Source organism: Schistocerca cancellata, chromosome 6, assembly GCF_023864275.1.
Source record: "Schistocerca cancellata isolate TAMUIC-IGC-003103 chromosome 6, iqSchCanc2.1, whole genome shotgun sequence".
Classification (NCBI taxonomy): Eukaryota; Metazoa; Arthropoda; class Insecta; order Orthoptera; family Acrididae; genus Schistocerca; species Schistocerca cancellata.
The window spans coordinates 174,334,129-174,349,022 of NC_064631.1; the positions used below are offsets into that span (position 1 = coordinate 174,334,129).

General features: G+C 43.6%; 1 protein-coding gene across 2 annotated transcripts in view; it reads right to left on the reverse strand.

Annotated features, from left to right (window-relative positions):
- Nucleotides 1-14,845, reverse strand: part of LOC126190744 (speckle-type POZ protein-like) — a 43,159-nt gene extending 28,314 nt beyond the window's left edge. Inside the window, exon 1 of one of the 2 annotated variants that reach the window (XM_049931240.1) lies at nucleotides 14,581-14,845. The gene's annotated coding sequence lies outside the window, so the exon portion shown is untranslated. Of the gene's footprint in view, nucleotides 1-10,014; nucleotides 10,091-14,580 lie in introns of those variants that run through there. The other variant, XM_049931241.1, reaches the window with a different exon arrangement.
- Between the last annotated feature and the right edge of the window lie 49 nt (nucleotides 14,846-14,894).

A 14,894-nucleotide genomic window follows, 5' to 3' on the forward strand; every position in this document is an offset into this window, starting at 1 on the left:
AATTCGGCACCCAAAAGTATTTTACTAAAAAGACGAGCACTGCAAAACTCCAACAACATCATAAATTAATAATGAAATTCTTGAGAGACCGGGGAAAATTGAATCCCTATACAGCAGTCTGCTCATGGTGTGTTGCTCGTGATTTAAAAGTCGCACTGTGGCAGCTCCGGTATAAACTTTTGGAACAGCGTGTCCCAACTACTGCTCACACGAAAGAGAACTGCTTTTACTGTTTGTAGACAGACAAAAAATACGAAACTATTCCATGACAAAGATTTGCAATGCCCACTGATTTGTTACTGTTAGAAACTGTCAAATACTACGTCCATAATGGACTTTTTTGGGGGCCCGTAAGTGATTAGGTAAGGCACAAGGAACACCGACTGTATGTTCGAATTTGGGGAATCCAAAACAGAATTTTTGCTTCATTAAATGACCGTTTTCGCTCAGTCACTGTATCATGAGATTCGTCTGTCACCTTAAACTAGTAAACAGAACAAATAAACGCTTTAACCAAGGTTGGCATCGTCACGAGATATAAAAACATGATTACACAGGGTGGTCCAATGATCGTGACGGGGCCAAATATCTCACGAAATAAGCGTCAAACGAAAAAACTACAAGGAACGAAACTCGTCTAGCTTGAAGGGGGAAACCAGATGGCGCTACGGTTGGCCCGCTATATGGCGCTGCCATAGGTCAAACGGATAACAACCGCGTTTTTTTAAATAGGAATCCCCATTTTTTTTAATTACATATTCGTGTAGTACGTAAAGAAATATGAATGTTTTAGTTGGACCACTTTTTTCGCTTTGTGATGGATGGAGCTGTAGTAGTCACAAACATATGGCTCACAATTTTAGACGAACAGTTGGTAACAGGTAAGTTTTTTTAAATTAAAATACAAAACGTAGGTACGTTTGAACATTTTATTTCCCAATGTGATACATGTCCCTTTCTGAACTTATCATTTATGAGAACGCATGCTGTTACAGCGTGATTACCTGTAAATACCACATTAATGCAATAAATGCTCAAAATGATGTCCGTCAACCTCAGTGCATTTGGCAATAGGTGTAACGACATTCCTCTCAACAACGGGTAGTTCGCCTTCCGTAATGTTCAGTGATGCATGTTGTCAGGTGTTGTCGGTGGATCACGACAGCAAATATCCTTCAACTTTCCCCACAGAAAGAAATCCGGGGACGTCACATCCGGTGAACGTGCTTCGACGACCAATCCACCTGTCATGAAATATGCTATTTGATACCGATTCAACTAAACGCGAGCTATGTGCCGGACATCAATCATGTTGGAAGTACATCGCCATTCTCTCATGCAGTGAAACATCTTGTAGTAACATCGGTAGAACATTACGTAGGAAATCAACATACATTGCACCATTTAGATTTCCACTGATAAAATGGGGGCCAATTATCCTTCCTCCCATAACGCCGCACCATGCATTAACCGGCCAAGGTCGCTATGTTCCACTTGCCGCAGCCTTCGTGGATTTTCCGTTGCCCATTAGTGCATATTATGCGGGTTTACGTTACCGCTGTTGGTGAATGACGCTTCGTCCCTAAATAGAACGCGTCCAAAAAATCTGTCATCGTCCCGTAATTTCTCTTGTGCCCAGTGGCAGAACTGTACACGACGTTCAAAATCGTCGCCATGCAATTCCTGGTGCATAGAAATATGGTATGGGTCCAATCGATGTTGATGTAGCATCCTCAACACCGACGTTTTTGAGATTCCAGATTCTCGCGCAATATGTTTGCTACTGATGTGCGGATTAGCCGCGACAGCAACTAAAACACCTACTTGGGCACCATCATTTGCTGCAGGTCGTGGTTGACGTTTCACATGTGGCTGAACACTTCCTGTTTCCTTAAATAACGTAACTATTCGGCGAACGGTTCGGACACTAGGATGGTGTCGTCCAGGACACCGAGCAGCATGCATAGCACACGCCCGTTGGACATTTTGATCACAATAGCCATATATCAGCACGATATCGACCTTTCCCGCAACTGGTAAATGGTCCATTTTAACACGGGTAATGTATCACGAAGCAAATACCGTCCGCAATGGCGGAATGTCACGTGATACCATGTACTTATACGTTTGTGACTATTACAGCGCCTTCTATCACAAAGCGAAAAAAGTGGACCAACTAAAACATTCATATTTCTTTACATACTACATGAATATGTAATAAAAAATGGGGGGTCCCCATTTTAAAAAAATGCAGTTGATATCCGTTTGACCTATGGCAGCACCATCTAGTGGGCCAACCATAGCGCCATCTGGTTTCCCCCTTCAAGCTAGACGAGTTTCGTTCTTTTTAGTTTACTTTGATGCTTATTTCGTGAGATATTTGGCCCGGTCACTATCAATGGACCAACCTGTATTGTGAACCGTGGACCCCGCTGACGGGGGATGTCATTTATGTCCCTACCTTACCGTAATTGCAACCTTATCGGACGAGTAGCTGTGGAGGAACGATACTAATGTATGGCTACTGAACAGAGTCAATAGCCTTTTCAGCAGACGCAGAGGCAATAGTCTGGGTGACTGACTGATCTAGCCTTGTAACATTACAACAACCATGGCCTTGCTATATTATCGCTGGGAACGGCTGAAAGCAAGGGGAAACTAGAGTCATTATGTCCGAAGACATTCAGGACTGCAGCCAGTCGTAAACTTCGCTCCACGATATTTCGACTGGACACGTGCCACTCATCTTCCCCCGAATGGGGAACACGATCATTTCATTTCATCTTCAGGTAAGCCATCGAAGACTGACCAAGACGTTCTCCGCTCCGCCGAGTATGCGTCAGAGTCACGGTGACAGAAGGACTACACTATTATTATTCTGTACATCAACAAGCTAACTGCCTGCTTATCCCCCCTAGAGCAAAAATTGAAAGGAAAACGATGCACGTTCACACTTCGCGATAACCACTTCGCTAACAATGGTGACTGCATGTAAGTGGCACAATGGATCCGCCGTTCGGTTTCGTCACATAGCGGACTTTTCTGGAGCACTTGATGCCGACTCCCTGTATTTTTCGTTTTTGCAAACGCTAGCGACCTAGCAGTTGTAGTGTCAAAACGGCGTGGTTGCTTGGTTAGAGGATAAGGTTGTTCGGGGGAAGGGACCAAACATCGAGGTCTTCGGTCCCATCGGATTAGGGAACGATGGGAAAGCAAGTCGGCGTGCCCTTTGGAAGGAACCATTCCAACATTTGCCTGAACCGGTTTAGGGAAATCACGGAAAACCAATATTAGGATGGGCAGACGAGCGTTTGAACCGTCGACCTCCCGAATGCAAGTCTAGTGTGCTAACTACTGCGCCACCTCGCTCGGTAAAAAAACTGCGCGCTGAAGCTAAAGATTGTAGTTTCCGTTGGTAACGCGCCGAGCGTCGATTACATCAGCACATCCCCTCACCGCCAAAAACCAGTCTTGTGATTTAGCTTGTGGTCATTTTTTCAGAAACTGTTTTTGAAGACTGTCGATGTGACGAAACAGCACTGTAGTTGCGTTGAAAATTGTTCTTAATCGCAACTGGTGTGCTGTTTTTCCACATCGGAAATCTTGTTGTTCCATTCACACCGCCATCCCCCAGTGGAGTTGGACTACTTCTTTGTGCCACCTATACTTGCTTGACACAGTCAAAGAGAAAGACTGGACGTGGTAGGAGCTCAAAAAGTAGTAAGACTCCTTCACACAGTGAAAGTAAAATTATGTTCTACTACAATTTCAAAATAACAATTTCATACATTCACCGAAAATTGCGAAAAACTTAAAATAAAATAAAAATATCGGCACTCGATATTGCCTCCTCGATATCGATATATAGGGGAACAGATATGGTCAATATGTATCGATACTGTTTGAATATATATATCGATATTTTATCAACAGCCCTAGACCACACCGCCCAGCGGCAGCACCCTCGCTGGTGGAACGGCAAAGATCAGGTGTCTTCGGCGTTGCCGCTCGCCGCACTCATCGGAAGACTCTGGAGTCTTCGTCTGGAGAAAATCTCGGAGATGACGGGATTCCGCGCATTATCCAGCTGGTAACCGGTGTCACGGTTCATTAGATTTTCCACGATGCGTATTTCAACGTACTATTTTATAATGGAGTCCCGAAAAGATTTTGCCCTGCCCAAAATTACTGTTTTGTCGTACTCCATTGAATGTCCGTTAGAGATAGAATATTCCGCAATTGCAGACTCGCAGGGTTGCGAAAGGCGAGTGCAACGTTTTATGTTCTCTGCAGCGTTCTTCCACTGTGCGTTTTGTTTGTCCTATATCCGCCACACCACACTGGCAATGCATTTTATAAATTCTCTTCTTCCGCATAAACAAATTATCCTCCACTGGTCCCAGCACGTCCGAAATCGTAGATGGTGTGCGAAAAATCACTTTCACCTGAAAATTACTCAGGGCTCTCACCATTTTGAAGGAAATATTTCCAACGACGGGAAGAAAATCTAGAGACTTTGTGACGCGTTCTCCTATTTATCCACTTCCCTGGTCCTGGTTTTAGTTGAGAATGCCCTGTTAGCTTGCCGGGTAGAGTATCCATTGTGTCTGAACACTGTCTTTAAATTTGCAAGCTTGTTAGGCAAACTATCTGCATCCAACACTGTATGGGTTCTGTGTACGAGAATTTTAAGCATACTCATGGTTTGTTGAGATGGATGATGGCAACTTCAAGAGCGTAAGTACAGATCAGTCTGAGCGGCCTTACGACAAACAGAATGTCCCAGAGGCTGTTAGTCTTCCGTCTAACCAAAACATTCAGGAATGCGAGACAACCATTTTTTCTCTAATGTCATAGTAAACCGAATGTTCTCATGAATGCAGTTAAGGTGATGTAAAAACTCTAGTAACTTATCTTCTCCGTGGGGCCACACTATGAAAGTATTATCCATGTACCTCCAAAAATGGATGGCCCATATGAAGGTGACTGTCAGGTGCCCAGTCAGAATATCGTGGAGTGAATTTTACGACAACCGGGTGCAATCCCGAAATCTCTTCGAATATTTAATTCGCCGGGAAAATGTTAAATTTCACAGAGTGTCTTTATATTCTCCGAGGACATGCGGCTCTATTGTATTTCTCAATGATGATGACATCCGCCAGGGGAAAATTTCCGGGAGGTGTGGTCGGGGACTACTCAGGAGGATGTTGTCATCAGGGGAAACAAAACTAGCGTTCTAAGGATTAGAACGTGGAATGTTATATCATGCAATCAGGTACACAGGTTAGAGAATTTATAAGGAGAGTAGAGGTTTGATACAGTGAGAATCTGGCCAGGTGATTACAGAGATATCAGCACAAAATCACACAAGATAATGCAGGAGTAGTGCTGATAACAAATAAGAAAACAGGAATGCGGTTAACCTGCTACGATCAGCACAGTGAACGCATTACTGTAACCAAGCCGAAACCCACTACAATAGCACAAGTTTACATTATAGCTAGCTCCGCAGACGACGAAGAGACTGAAAGAAAGCATGATGAGATAAAATAAATTAATCAGATACACTACTGGCCATTAAAATTGGTACACCACGAAGATGACGTGCTACAGACGCGAAATTTAACTAATAGGAAGAAGATGCTGTGATACGCAAATCATTAGCTTTTCAGAGTACTCACACAAGGTTGTCACCGGTGGCGACACATACAAGTGCTGACATGAGGAAAGTTTCCAATCGGTTTCTCATACACAAACAGCAGTAGACCGGCGTTGTCTGGTGAAACATGGTTGTGATGCCTCGTGTAAGGAGGAGAAATGCGTACCATCATTTTTTCCGACTTTGATAAAAGTCGGATTGTACCCTATCGCGATTGCGGTTTATCGTATCGCGACATTGTTGCTCGCGTTGGTCGAGATCCAATGACTGTTAGCAGAATATGGAAGCAGTGGGTTCAGGAGGATAATAGAGAACGCCGTGCTGGATCCCAACGGCCTCGTATCACTAGCAGTCGAGATGACAGGCATCTATTCCGCATGGCTGTAACGGATCGTGAAGCCACATCTCGATCCCTGAGTCAACACATGGGAACGTTTGCAAGACAACAACCATCTGCACGAACAGTTCGACGACGTATGCAGCAGCATGGACTATCAGCTCGGAGACCATGAGTGCGGTTATCCTTGACGCTGCATCACAGACAGGAGCGCCTACGATTGTGTACTCAAGGACGAAACTGGGTGCACGAATGGCAAAACGTCATTTTTTCGGATGAATTCAGGTTCTGTTTACAGCATCATGACGGTCGCATCCGTGTTTGGCGACATCGCAGTGAATGCACATTGGAAGCGTGTATTCGTCATCGCCATACTGGCGTATAACCTGGCGTGATGGTACGGGGTGCCACTGGTTACACGTCTCGGTCACCTCTTGTTCGCATTGACGGCACTTTGAACAGTAGACGTTACATTTCAGATGTGTTACGACCCATGGCTCTACCCTTCATTCGATCCCTGCGAAACCCTACATTTCAGCAGGATAATGCACGATCGCATGTTTCGGGTCCTGTACGGGCCTTTCTGGTTACAGAAAATGTTCGACTGCTGCCCTGGCCAGCACATTCTCCAGACCTCTCACCAACTGAAAACGTCTGGTCAATGGTGGCCGAGCAACTGGCTCGTCACAATACGCCAGCCACTACTCTTGATGAACTGTGGTATCGTGTTGAAGCTGCATGGGCAGCTGCACCTGTACATGCCATCCAAGCTCTGTTTGACTCAATGCCCAGGCGTATCAAGGCCGTAATTACGGCCAGAGGTGGTTGTGCTGGATTCTGATTTCTCAGGATCTATGCACCCAAATTGCGTGAAAATGTAATCACATGTCAGTTCTACTATAATATATTTGTCCAATGAATACCCGTTTATCATCTGCATTTCTTCTTGGTGTAGCAATTTTAATGGCCAGTAGTGTAGTTAATGGGGACGAAAATTTAATGTAATTGTTGTAGGGCACTGGCATTGGACAGTGGAGAAAGATTGGGAAGGAAATAGGAGAATATGGACTGTGGGGAGTAGAATGAAAAGGAAAACCGCCTAGCAGAACTTTGCGCAAATCATAATTTAATGATCGTAAATACCCGGTTTAAGAACCAAGAAAGAAGATTGCATAAACAGAAGAGAGCTGGAGACATTGGAAGGTTTCAGAATAATGTTAAGACAGATGCTTCGAAACAATATTCAAACTGTAAGACATTTCCAGAGGTGGATGTTGACTCTGACCATAATTTATTGGTTACGAGCTGCAGTTTAAGACTGAAGATCTTGCAGGAAGACGGAGATTAAGGAGAGGAGATCTGTATAAAGTGAAAATCCCGAAGGTCGTTGAGAATGATCAACGGAGCATTCTGCAATAATTGAATCAAACGAGGGAGACGAATACAGTAAACGACGAATACGTAGCTTTAAAAATTGAAAGAGAAGGTAGCAGACGATCAAATAGGCAAAAAAATGAGGTCCAGTAGATATCCTAGGTTAACAGACGACTATTAAATCCATGTGACGAAACTGTTTACAATGTATCGTAGCGGTATAGGGGAAGTTGAGAAGAACATTTTGATACAATACACTTATGGTCTATCATGCCAGGAAACAACCTCAAATTAGTATAGATAATTCACCTAAATAGCAGAACATCCGATCCGCGCGATATTTTCAATTTTCTATCGCCTTTCTACGACATCGGCTTAGTCGTGCACTTTACACGTAAAATGGACGTTTGTGTAAATCTTACCTCACAGTTTGATGATTTTCAGCAGCATAAAATTAACAAAAATGGCTCTAAGCACTACGGGACATCTGAGGTCAGCAGTCCCCTAGACTTAGAACTACTTAAACCTAACCAACCTAAGGACATCACACACATCCATGCCCGAGGCAGGATTCGAACCTGCGGACTGAAGCGCCAGAACCGCTCGGCCACAGCGGCTGGCTAAAATTACCAATTAAATCGTTTTATTTGTCTTGTCTTATTAGGATTAGACTACTGTGTTTGAAAGACTTCAATTTACATTGAATTGTATGCGTAATTTGTTTTCGTGTAACGCGAACAAAAGTCTTTTCCATTCAGTACCTTCACAGGAAAAGTTAACTACTAGTGTTAACGAAAGCTGGTGTCACAATAGGGCGACAGGATACTAAAAATCTCGCGCGGGGTGCATGCGCTTTCGTCGACGAGTTTGATGTTGATTCCCTGCTTATTAGATCGCAAGTATCATGTATGAAATTGTTCTTCTCAACTTCCCCTACACCGCTATGGTACGTTGTAAACGCTAATCGTTTACTTCCTCTATAGAGAGTATATAATAAGGGAAACAAACTTGAAGATAACGTTACAGAATGGGAAGAGGAAGTAGATGAAGGTAAAATGGAGGACTGATACTGGTAGAAGAAGCTGACCGAACATTGAAAGAGCTAATTCTAAACAAAGGCTCTGGAGAGAATGACTGACATTCCCTCAGAATTCTTGACATCCTTGGGTTAGCCAGCCATGGCGAAACTATTTCATCCGGTACGCAAGAAAAATGAAGCAGCAGAAGTTCCCTTGAACTTGAAGAAAAATGTAATAATTCCTATTCCAAAGAAGGTACGTACTGACAGGTCTGAATATTATCAGTACTTTAATAAGTCATATTTTCAAAATATTGACGCCAATTATTTACAGAGAAAGGGAAAATTGATGTAAGCCGAACTGGGGGAAGATCGGTTTGGGTTTCGGAGAAACGTAGGAACTAACGAGGCAGTGCGGACCCTTCGTCTTATCTTAGAAGATAGATTGAAGAAAGGCAAACATGATTTTCCAATGTTATTGTAATTCTGTCTTATTAGTCGGAAAACGACTTGAATGAGCAGTTTAAGGGAATGGATAAAGTCTTGAAAAGAGTTTATGAGATGAACATCAACAAAATGAAACAAGGATAATGGATTGTAGCCGAACTAAATCAGGCGATACTGAGGAAAACACTCGTAGATTAGTTGTTTTTTTTTAATTTGTGGTAAGGTCTTATGGGATCAAACTACTGAGGTTCAAAAATGGTTCAAATGGCTCTGAGCACTATGGGACTTAACATCTATGGTCATCAGTCCCCTAGAACTTAGAACTACTTAAACCTAACTAACCTAAGGACAGCACACAACACCCAGCCATCACGAGGCAGAGAGAATCCCTGACCCCGGCGGGAATCGAACCCGGGAACCCGGGCGTGGGAAGCGAGAACGCTACCGCACGACCACGAGATGCGGGCTAAACTACTGAGGTCATCGGTCCCTAAGCTTACCCACTACTTAAACTAACTTACGCTAAGGACAACACACACACCCATGCCCGAGGGAGGACTCGAACCTCCGACGGGGGGATCCGCGCGGACCGTGACAAGGCGCTGAAACCGCGCGGCTACCCCGCGTGGCAAAAGTACTGGCGATTGGCAAAGTAGACTGGGTATAAAATGTAGAACGAGTAATGCAAGAAAAACGAGTTCCTGGAAAAGAAAAATTTGTTAATGTTAAATATAAATTTAAGTGTTAGGAAGTCTTCTCTGATATGGAGTGTAGCCTTGTACCGAAGTGAAACGTGAACGATAAGCAGTTCAGAGAAGAAAAGATTACAATCTTTTACAATGTGGTGCTGCTGAAGAATACTGAAGATAACACGGGTAGATCGAGTAAATGTGGAAGTGTTGGGTCAAATTGGAGAGAAAAGAAATTTATGAGCTGGCTAAAAGAAGGAAACGGTTAACAGGACATATCCTGAGACATCGAGGCATCGAGAGACTAATTTCGTAACAGAAGTAAGTAAGTATGTGAGGGGAAGAATATCCTGAGACATCGAGGCATCAAGAGACCACTAATTTCGTAACAGAAGTAAGTACATATGTGAGGGGAAGGGACGGATGGGGAGTGTTAGGGAAGAAAAGAGAGGGGAGCGGGGGGATGGAATTTTTTAGGGAGACCACTTACCTGACGACAATAAGCAGGCTCATATGGACGTAGATTGCAGCAGTTATTCAGAGATGAAGAACCTAGCACAGGATAGACTTCAACGTGGACAGTTGCATCAAACTACAACAACAAACATACAGTGAAAGACGTCCGTTTATTTGAGCACATCTTTCATTATAGCCTATCAACTAGATACGGTATTTTATCATTTTAACGTGCCATCCTTATCATTTTCTATTCGGACCCATTTCGACAAGGAGTGATCTCTAGGATATGCGTTTTAATTTAATGCTGACTTTTCCTTTAGGATCAGCAGCCTCTATTTCATTGAACACTCCCTGTCTTGCATGAAATCCATTCTCCTAGTCTGACTATGGGCTAAGGCGAATTTTCTGCTCTCTCCAAGCTTAAAACGGAGAACTGAACCGTTATAATGCACGGGACAGCAGCAGGAGGAGGAATCGAAGAACAAGGAGAGCAGTGATGGCAGAAGATACCAGCCCTCTCTGTCTTACCGTACGTGAGTTGGGAAACAAATGTGAAACAATCTTTGCCGCCTAATTCGTGGATATATGTTTCCATTGGTTACTGGTAGTTCGCGTTAGTAGTTCCGATATCTTTCGAGAGAGTTTTTCCGTTAAAACGGGCGAACAAGTAATCCGTAGGTCGTGCTTCGGATGCAAGCCGATTGGGCCATTGTGTTGTGCCCGGAAGCTAGAGCTGTGATTCGCGGGAAGGTGTGCCAAAAATTGGGTTCTCTCTCGGATGATGAGGAGCCAACGGACTGTTGAGGACTGGACATGCTGCAATCTGAACGTGATAGAGATTCCATGGGCTACTGGGCAAATGAATAAGAGTCCAGGTGAAGATGGAATACAGGCTGAAATGATCCTGGCAGGAGGAAAGAAACTTGCAGAAAAAATACACCGACTGATACAGGCAATATGGACCGAAGAAGAAGTACCAGGAGAATGGAAAACAGCTCTGATTTGCCCAATACATAAGAAGGGCGACAAACTGAAATGTGACAACTATCGAGGAATCGCCCTGCTTAACGTCTGCTATAAGATCCTGTCCAATTGCCTCATACATAGAATTCAGCCAGTGGCAGAATCGGTGATCGGGGAGTACCAGGGAGGTTTCCGGCCAGGACGGTCAACAGTAGATCACATCTTCAGTCTCCGGCAGCTCACTCAGAAACTGGGTGAATATGGTAAAGATTTGCATATTTTATTCGTTGATTTTAAGAAGGCCTATGATTGCATACATCGCAAGAGCCTGCTCAACTGTTTAAGGGAGTTTGGCATAGTAGAGAAACTCATCAGTCTGATAAAGATCTGTCTGAACGAAACACGTGCAAAGGTGAAGATGGGAAATCGCGTAACTGAGGAGTTTGAAATTGTGACAGGACTCAGGCAAGGAGATGGGTTGTCCCCTATCCTGTTCAACTTTGCCCTCGAGTAGATCGTACGCGAGACCTTCCAAGAGAACGAAGGGATTGAAATCGAAGGAAAGAGACTGGCATACTTAGCCTATGCAGACGACATCTGTTTACTCTCTAGGTCGGAAGAGGAGTTGGAGCAAATGACCAAAGCACTAAAGGAGGCTGCCAGCTAAACATAAACGAAGCCAAGACAGAGTACCTCGTTATGACGCATGGTCATTATCACACTGCTGATCATCTACAATCACTGCAGATTGGGGACCATTCCTACAAGAGAGTGCAAGAATTCAAATACCTAGGGGCACTTTTCACTGAGAACTCGTCATGTGAAGCAGAGATCAATGCCAGAATACAAGCAGGAAACCGATCTTACCACAGCCTAGCACAACTGCTTCGGTCTAAATCTCTCTCCAGACAGTTCAAGATACGACTGTACAAAACTCTGATCCAGCCTGTTGTTTTATATGGCTGTGAGACATGGAGTATCCGGTAACAGGACTTCCATAAGCTCCTTGTTTTTGAGAGAAAAGTGCTTCGGAAGATCTTCGGTCCGGTTCTGGATGCAGATACAGGAGAATGGAGGATCAGATACAACCAAGAGCTTGAGGAACAATACCAGCAGCCCAACATAGCAGGAACTGTCAAAGCCAAACGAATGCAGTGAGCCGGCCATGTGGCCCGGTTGTAGGATCACAGATGGCCTCGGAAGCTCCTGGATTTCACACCTACAGGGAAGAGACCGCCAGGGAGACCCAAGAAGCGTTGGAGGGATGGACTCCATGAATATTTAAACCAAGTTGCAATAGATGTGGACGAATGGCGGATAGCAGCAATGGACAGAATACAGTGGAGGAGGAAACTTGTAGATGCGTGCGGTCCACTGGGCCTGATCACGTAGTAGTAGTAGTAGTAGTTGTAGTAGTAGTAGTAGTACTGGGCAAATGTGTAGCTATTCGTTATTAAACGAATACACTACACTCTGCAAGGACACACTATTTAAGACATTAAAGGAACTTTACAAATAAAAACAGCACAAATGTATAAAGTCCACACACACACACACACACACACACACACAAGGAAAAAAGATACACTAAAATCTGCAAAGACGCACCATTGATACACAAAAGGAACACCATATAAGAGACAACACACACAACTAAGAAGGGCACAGAAAACACACACACACACACACTCACACACACACATAAAGATAAAATGCAAACAAAATTCAGATTTGGCGCCGAACTCTCTGGTGAACAAATGAACACTGACTGGGCTGGGACACACAACAAACCACAATCACACTGTGTTTTGGTGAAGTGAAAAGTGTTTTGGCTATGGTTCAAATGGCTCTGAGCACTATGGGACTTAACTTCTGAGGTCATCAGTACCCTAGAACTTAGAAGTACTTAAACCTAACTAACCTAAGGACATAACACACATCCAGGCCCGAGGCAGGATTCGAACCTGCGACCGTAGCGGTCGCGCGGTTCCAGACTGTAGCGCCTAGAACCGCTCGGCCATCCCGGCCGGCGAAAAGTGTTTTACTACGTTATTTGTGGAAAATACTTGTTATAGTTACGTGTGCATCACAACCCCAGAGCATGATGCGGAGAATGGAAGTGCTTACCACACGAAAACGTGAGTAAAAACGAATATAGGCGCAAAAACACCGCGACAAACTAAATTACATTCTAGAAGATAGGTTAACTCCCAGCAAAAAAATTTCTTATCAACATCGTTTGGTTGCAGATGACAAGCTACCTGTAGTAATTAACACACAAGTGATCCAGAAAATTCATGCACACCAAATGTAAAGGTATTTACAAAAAGAAATGGCCTATTGTCTGAACTAAAGATGCACATAATTTTATAATCATTTAAGAAAAATGTTCACATTGCAGAATAAATAAAAACGTAAACCCACTGATGATGGCACAGTGGTTCCGAAACATGTTTGTATAACTGGCGGACGTCACATCCAACAATTCCAAGATTTAATTTAAATCTTTTACTTCAAGCCTTCTAGGTCATTTTCAGGTGCATCAGAATAGACTAAGAATTGTATGAGGTACTGCTCAACTTTGTTTGGTCTCCATAAGACCACACTGTTCCACTGCGTCAGGGTGAAAAATTCTTTCCTGTTTTTGCCTATTCTTAACTAAAATCACAGATTAAGATCACGAGTTTAACATCAGATCACTCTATACTACGACATATAAAAACATAGCCGGAACCTCATAACACGACACGTAATGTAAAGTAATCGTTGGCAAGAACATAACATTGCCCTATCTGACACGTATGTTTATCACAGAACTATCATGTTTCTGTATCTTGTGACGGTCTCAGTCGCGGGTACAAGCTTTTTTTTTAAAAAAAAAAAAGGGACAAAATGTGAAGTTAATCAGTTTATTTGTTTTGTTTACTAGTTCAAGGAGTCAGACGAATCTGATGATGACCAAACTGACCAAAACTACTTGCTAAATTTTCATAAACGTGTGTTTCGGATTCCAAAAGTTCTTAAACGTTGGGTCTCTGTATCCTTCAGTGTGATTACGTCACGATTATGTGCTCTAGCCATTTTTCCTTTGCGTTGAATCGCGTCTCAGAGATCATGACATCGTTATCAGAATTTCGGCATCGGGCATTTTGTGGCATGCACAAAATGGTGTTGTTTCCAAATGTTTATGTCAAATGCGTATGGAGTACTTTGACAGCATACATCTCTTATGCAGTAAGTACAATTTCTAGATGCATCTAGAGACGTACATCACTTATTACGTTGCTGTAATTTGCTGTTAACCACTAGTGCAAGAGGACGCGTAATCCTATCGTCTTACCGCTGACTTCCGAAAATGCATCACACGTGCGTTCCACAGTTGCAGTACGTTACGTAAAGCAGAATGACATCTGATTATGTTGGCTTGACCATCGAAGAACATAACGGACGTAAAAAGGAAATCGATGTAATAGCGCCTCTATCAGCGTTGATGCACATCAAAATATTAGTTTGCTTCTCCGTCGTACCGCCTCATAAACTTAGTAAAGTGGTAGCTACATTTTAGAATGCGCCTAATCTGCAATTAAAATAGCAGACAATACAACCAAAAACGAAGTGTTACATTCGTACTTACGCGTTTGCCCTTGAGAAGTAACTGCGCCTGCGGACGCCTTCGGCTTCAGACGCTGTGGGGACTTCGGTGGGGATAGCGCAGGACAGCCAACTGATGAATCTAAATGCCCCTCACGCTGTGGAGTGAACTACGATTCCAGTGAAGAACGAACAAAGCATTTCCTTAAAGAGAAACAGACGCGATATGCACAGCCACTTGGATCCGGGAACAGAGGACGGTCGAGCGTGCCGGAAGAGTAATTTTAGCGGGAGCGACTTGTGTTACCAAAGTAGGCAGCATTCCACTGCAGCACCGCGCCCGTACTGCCGCAGCTG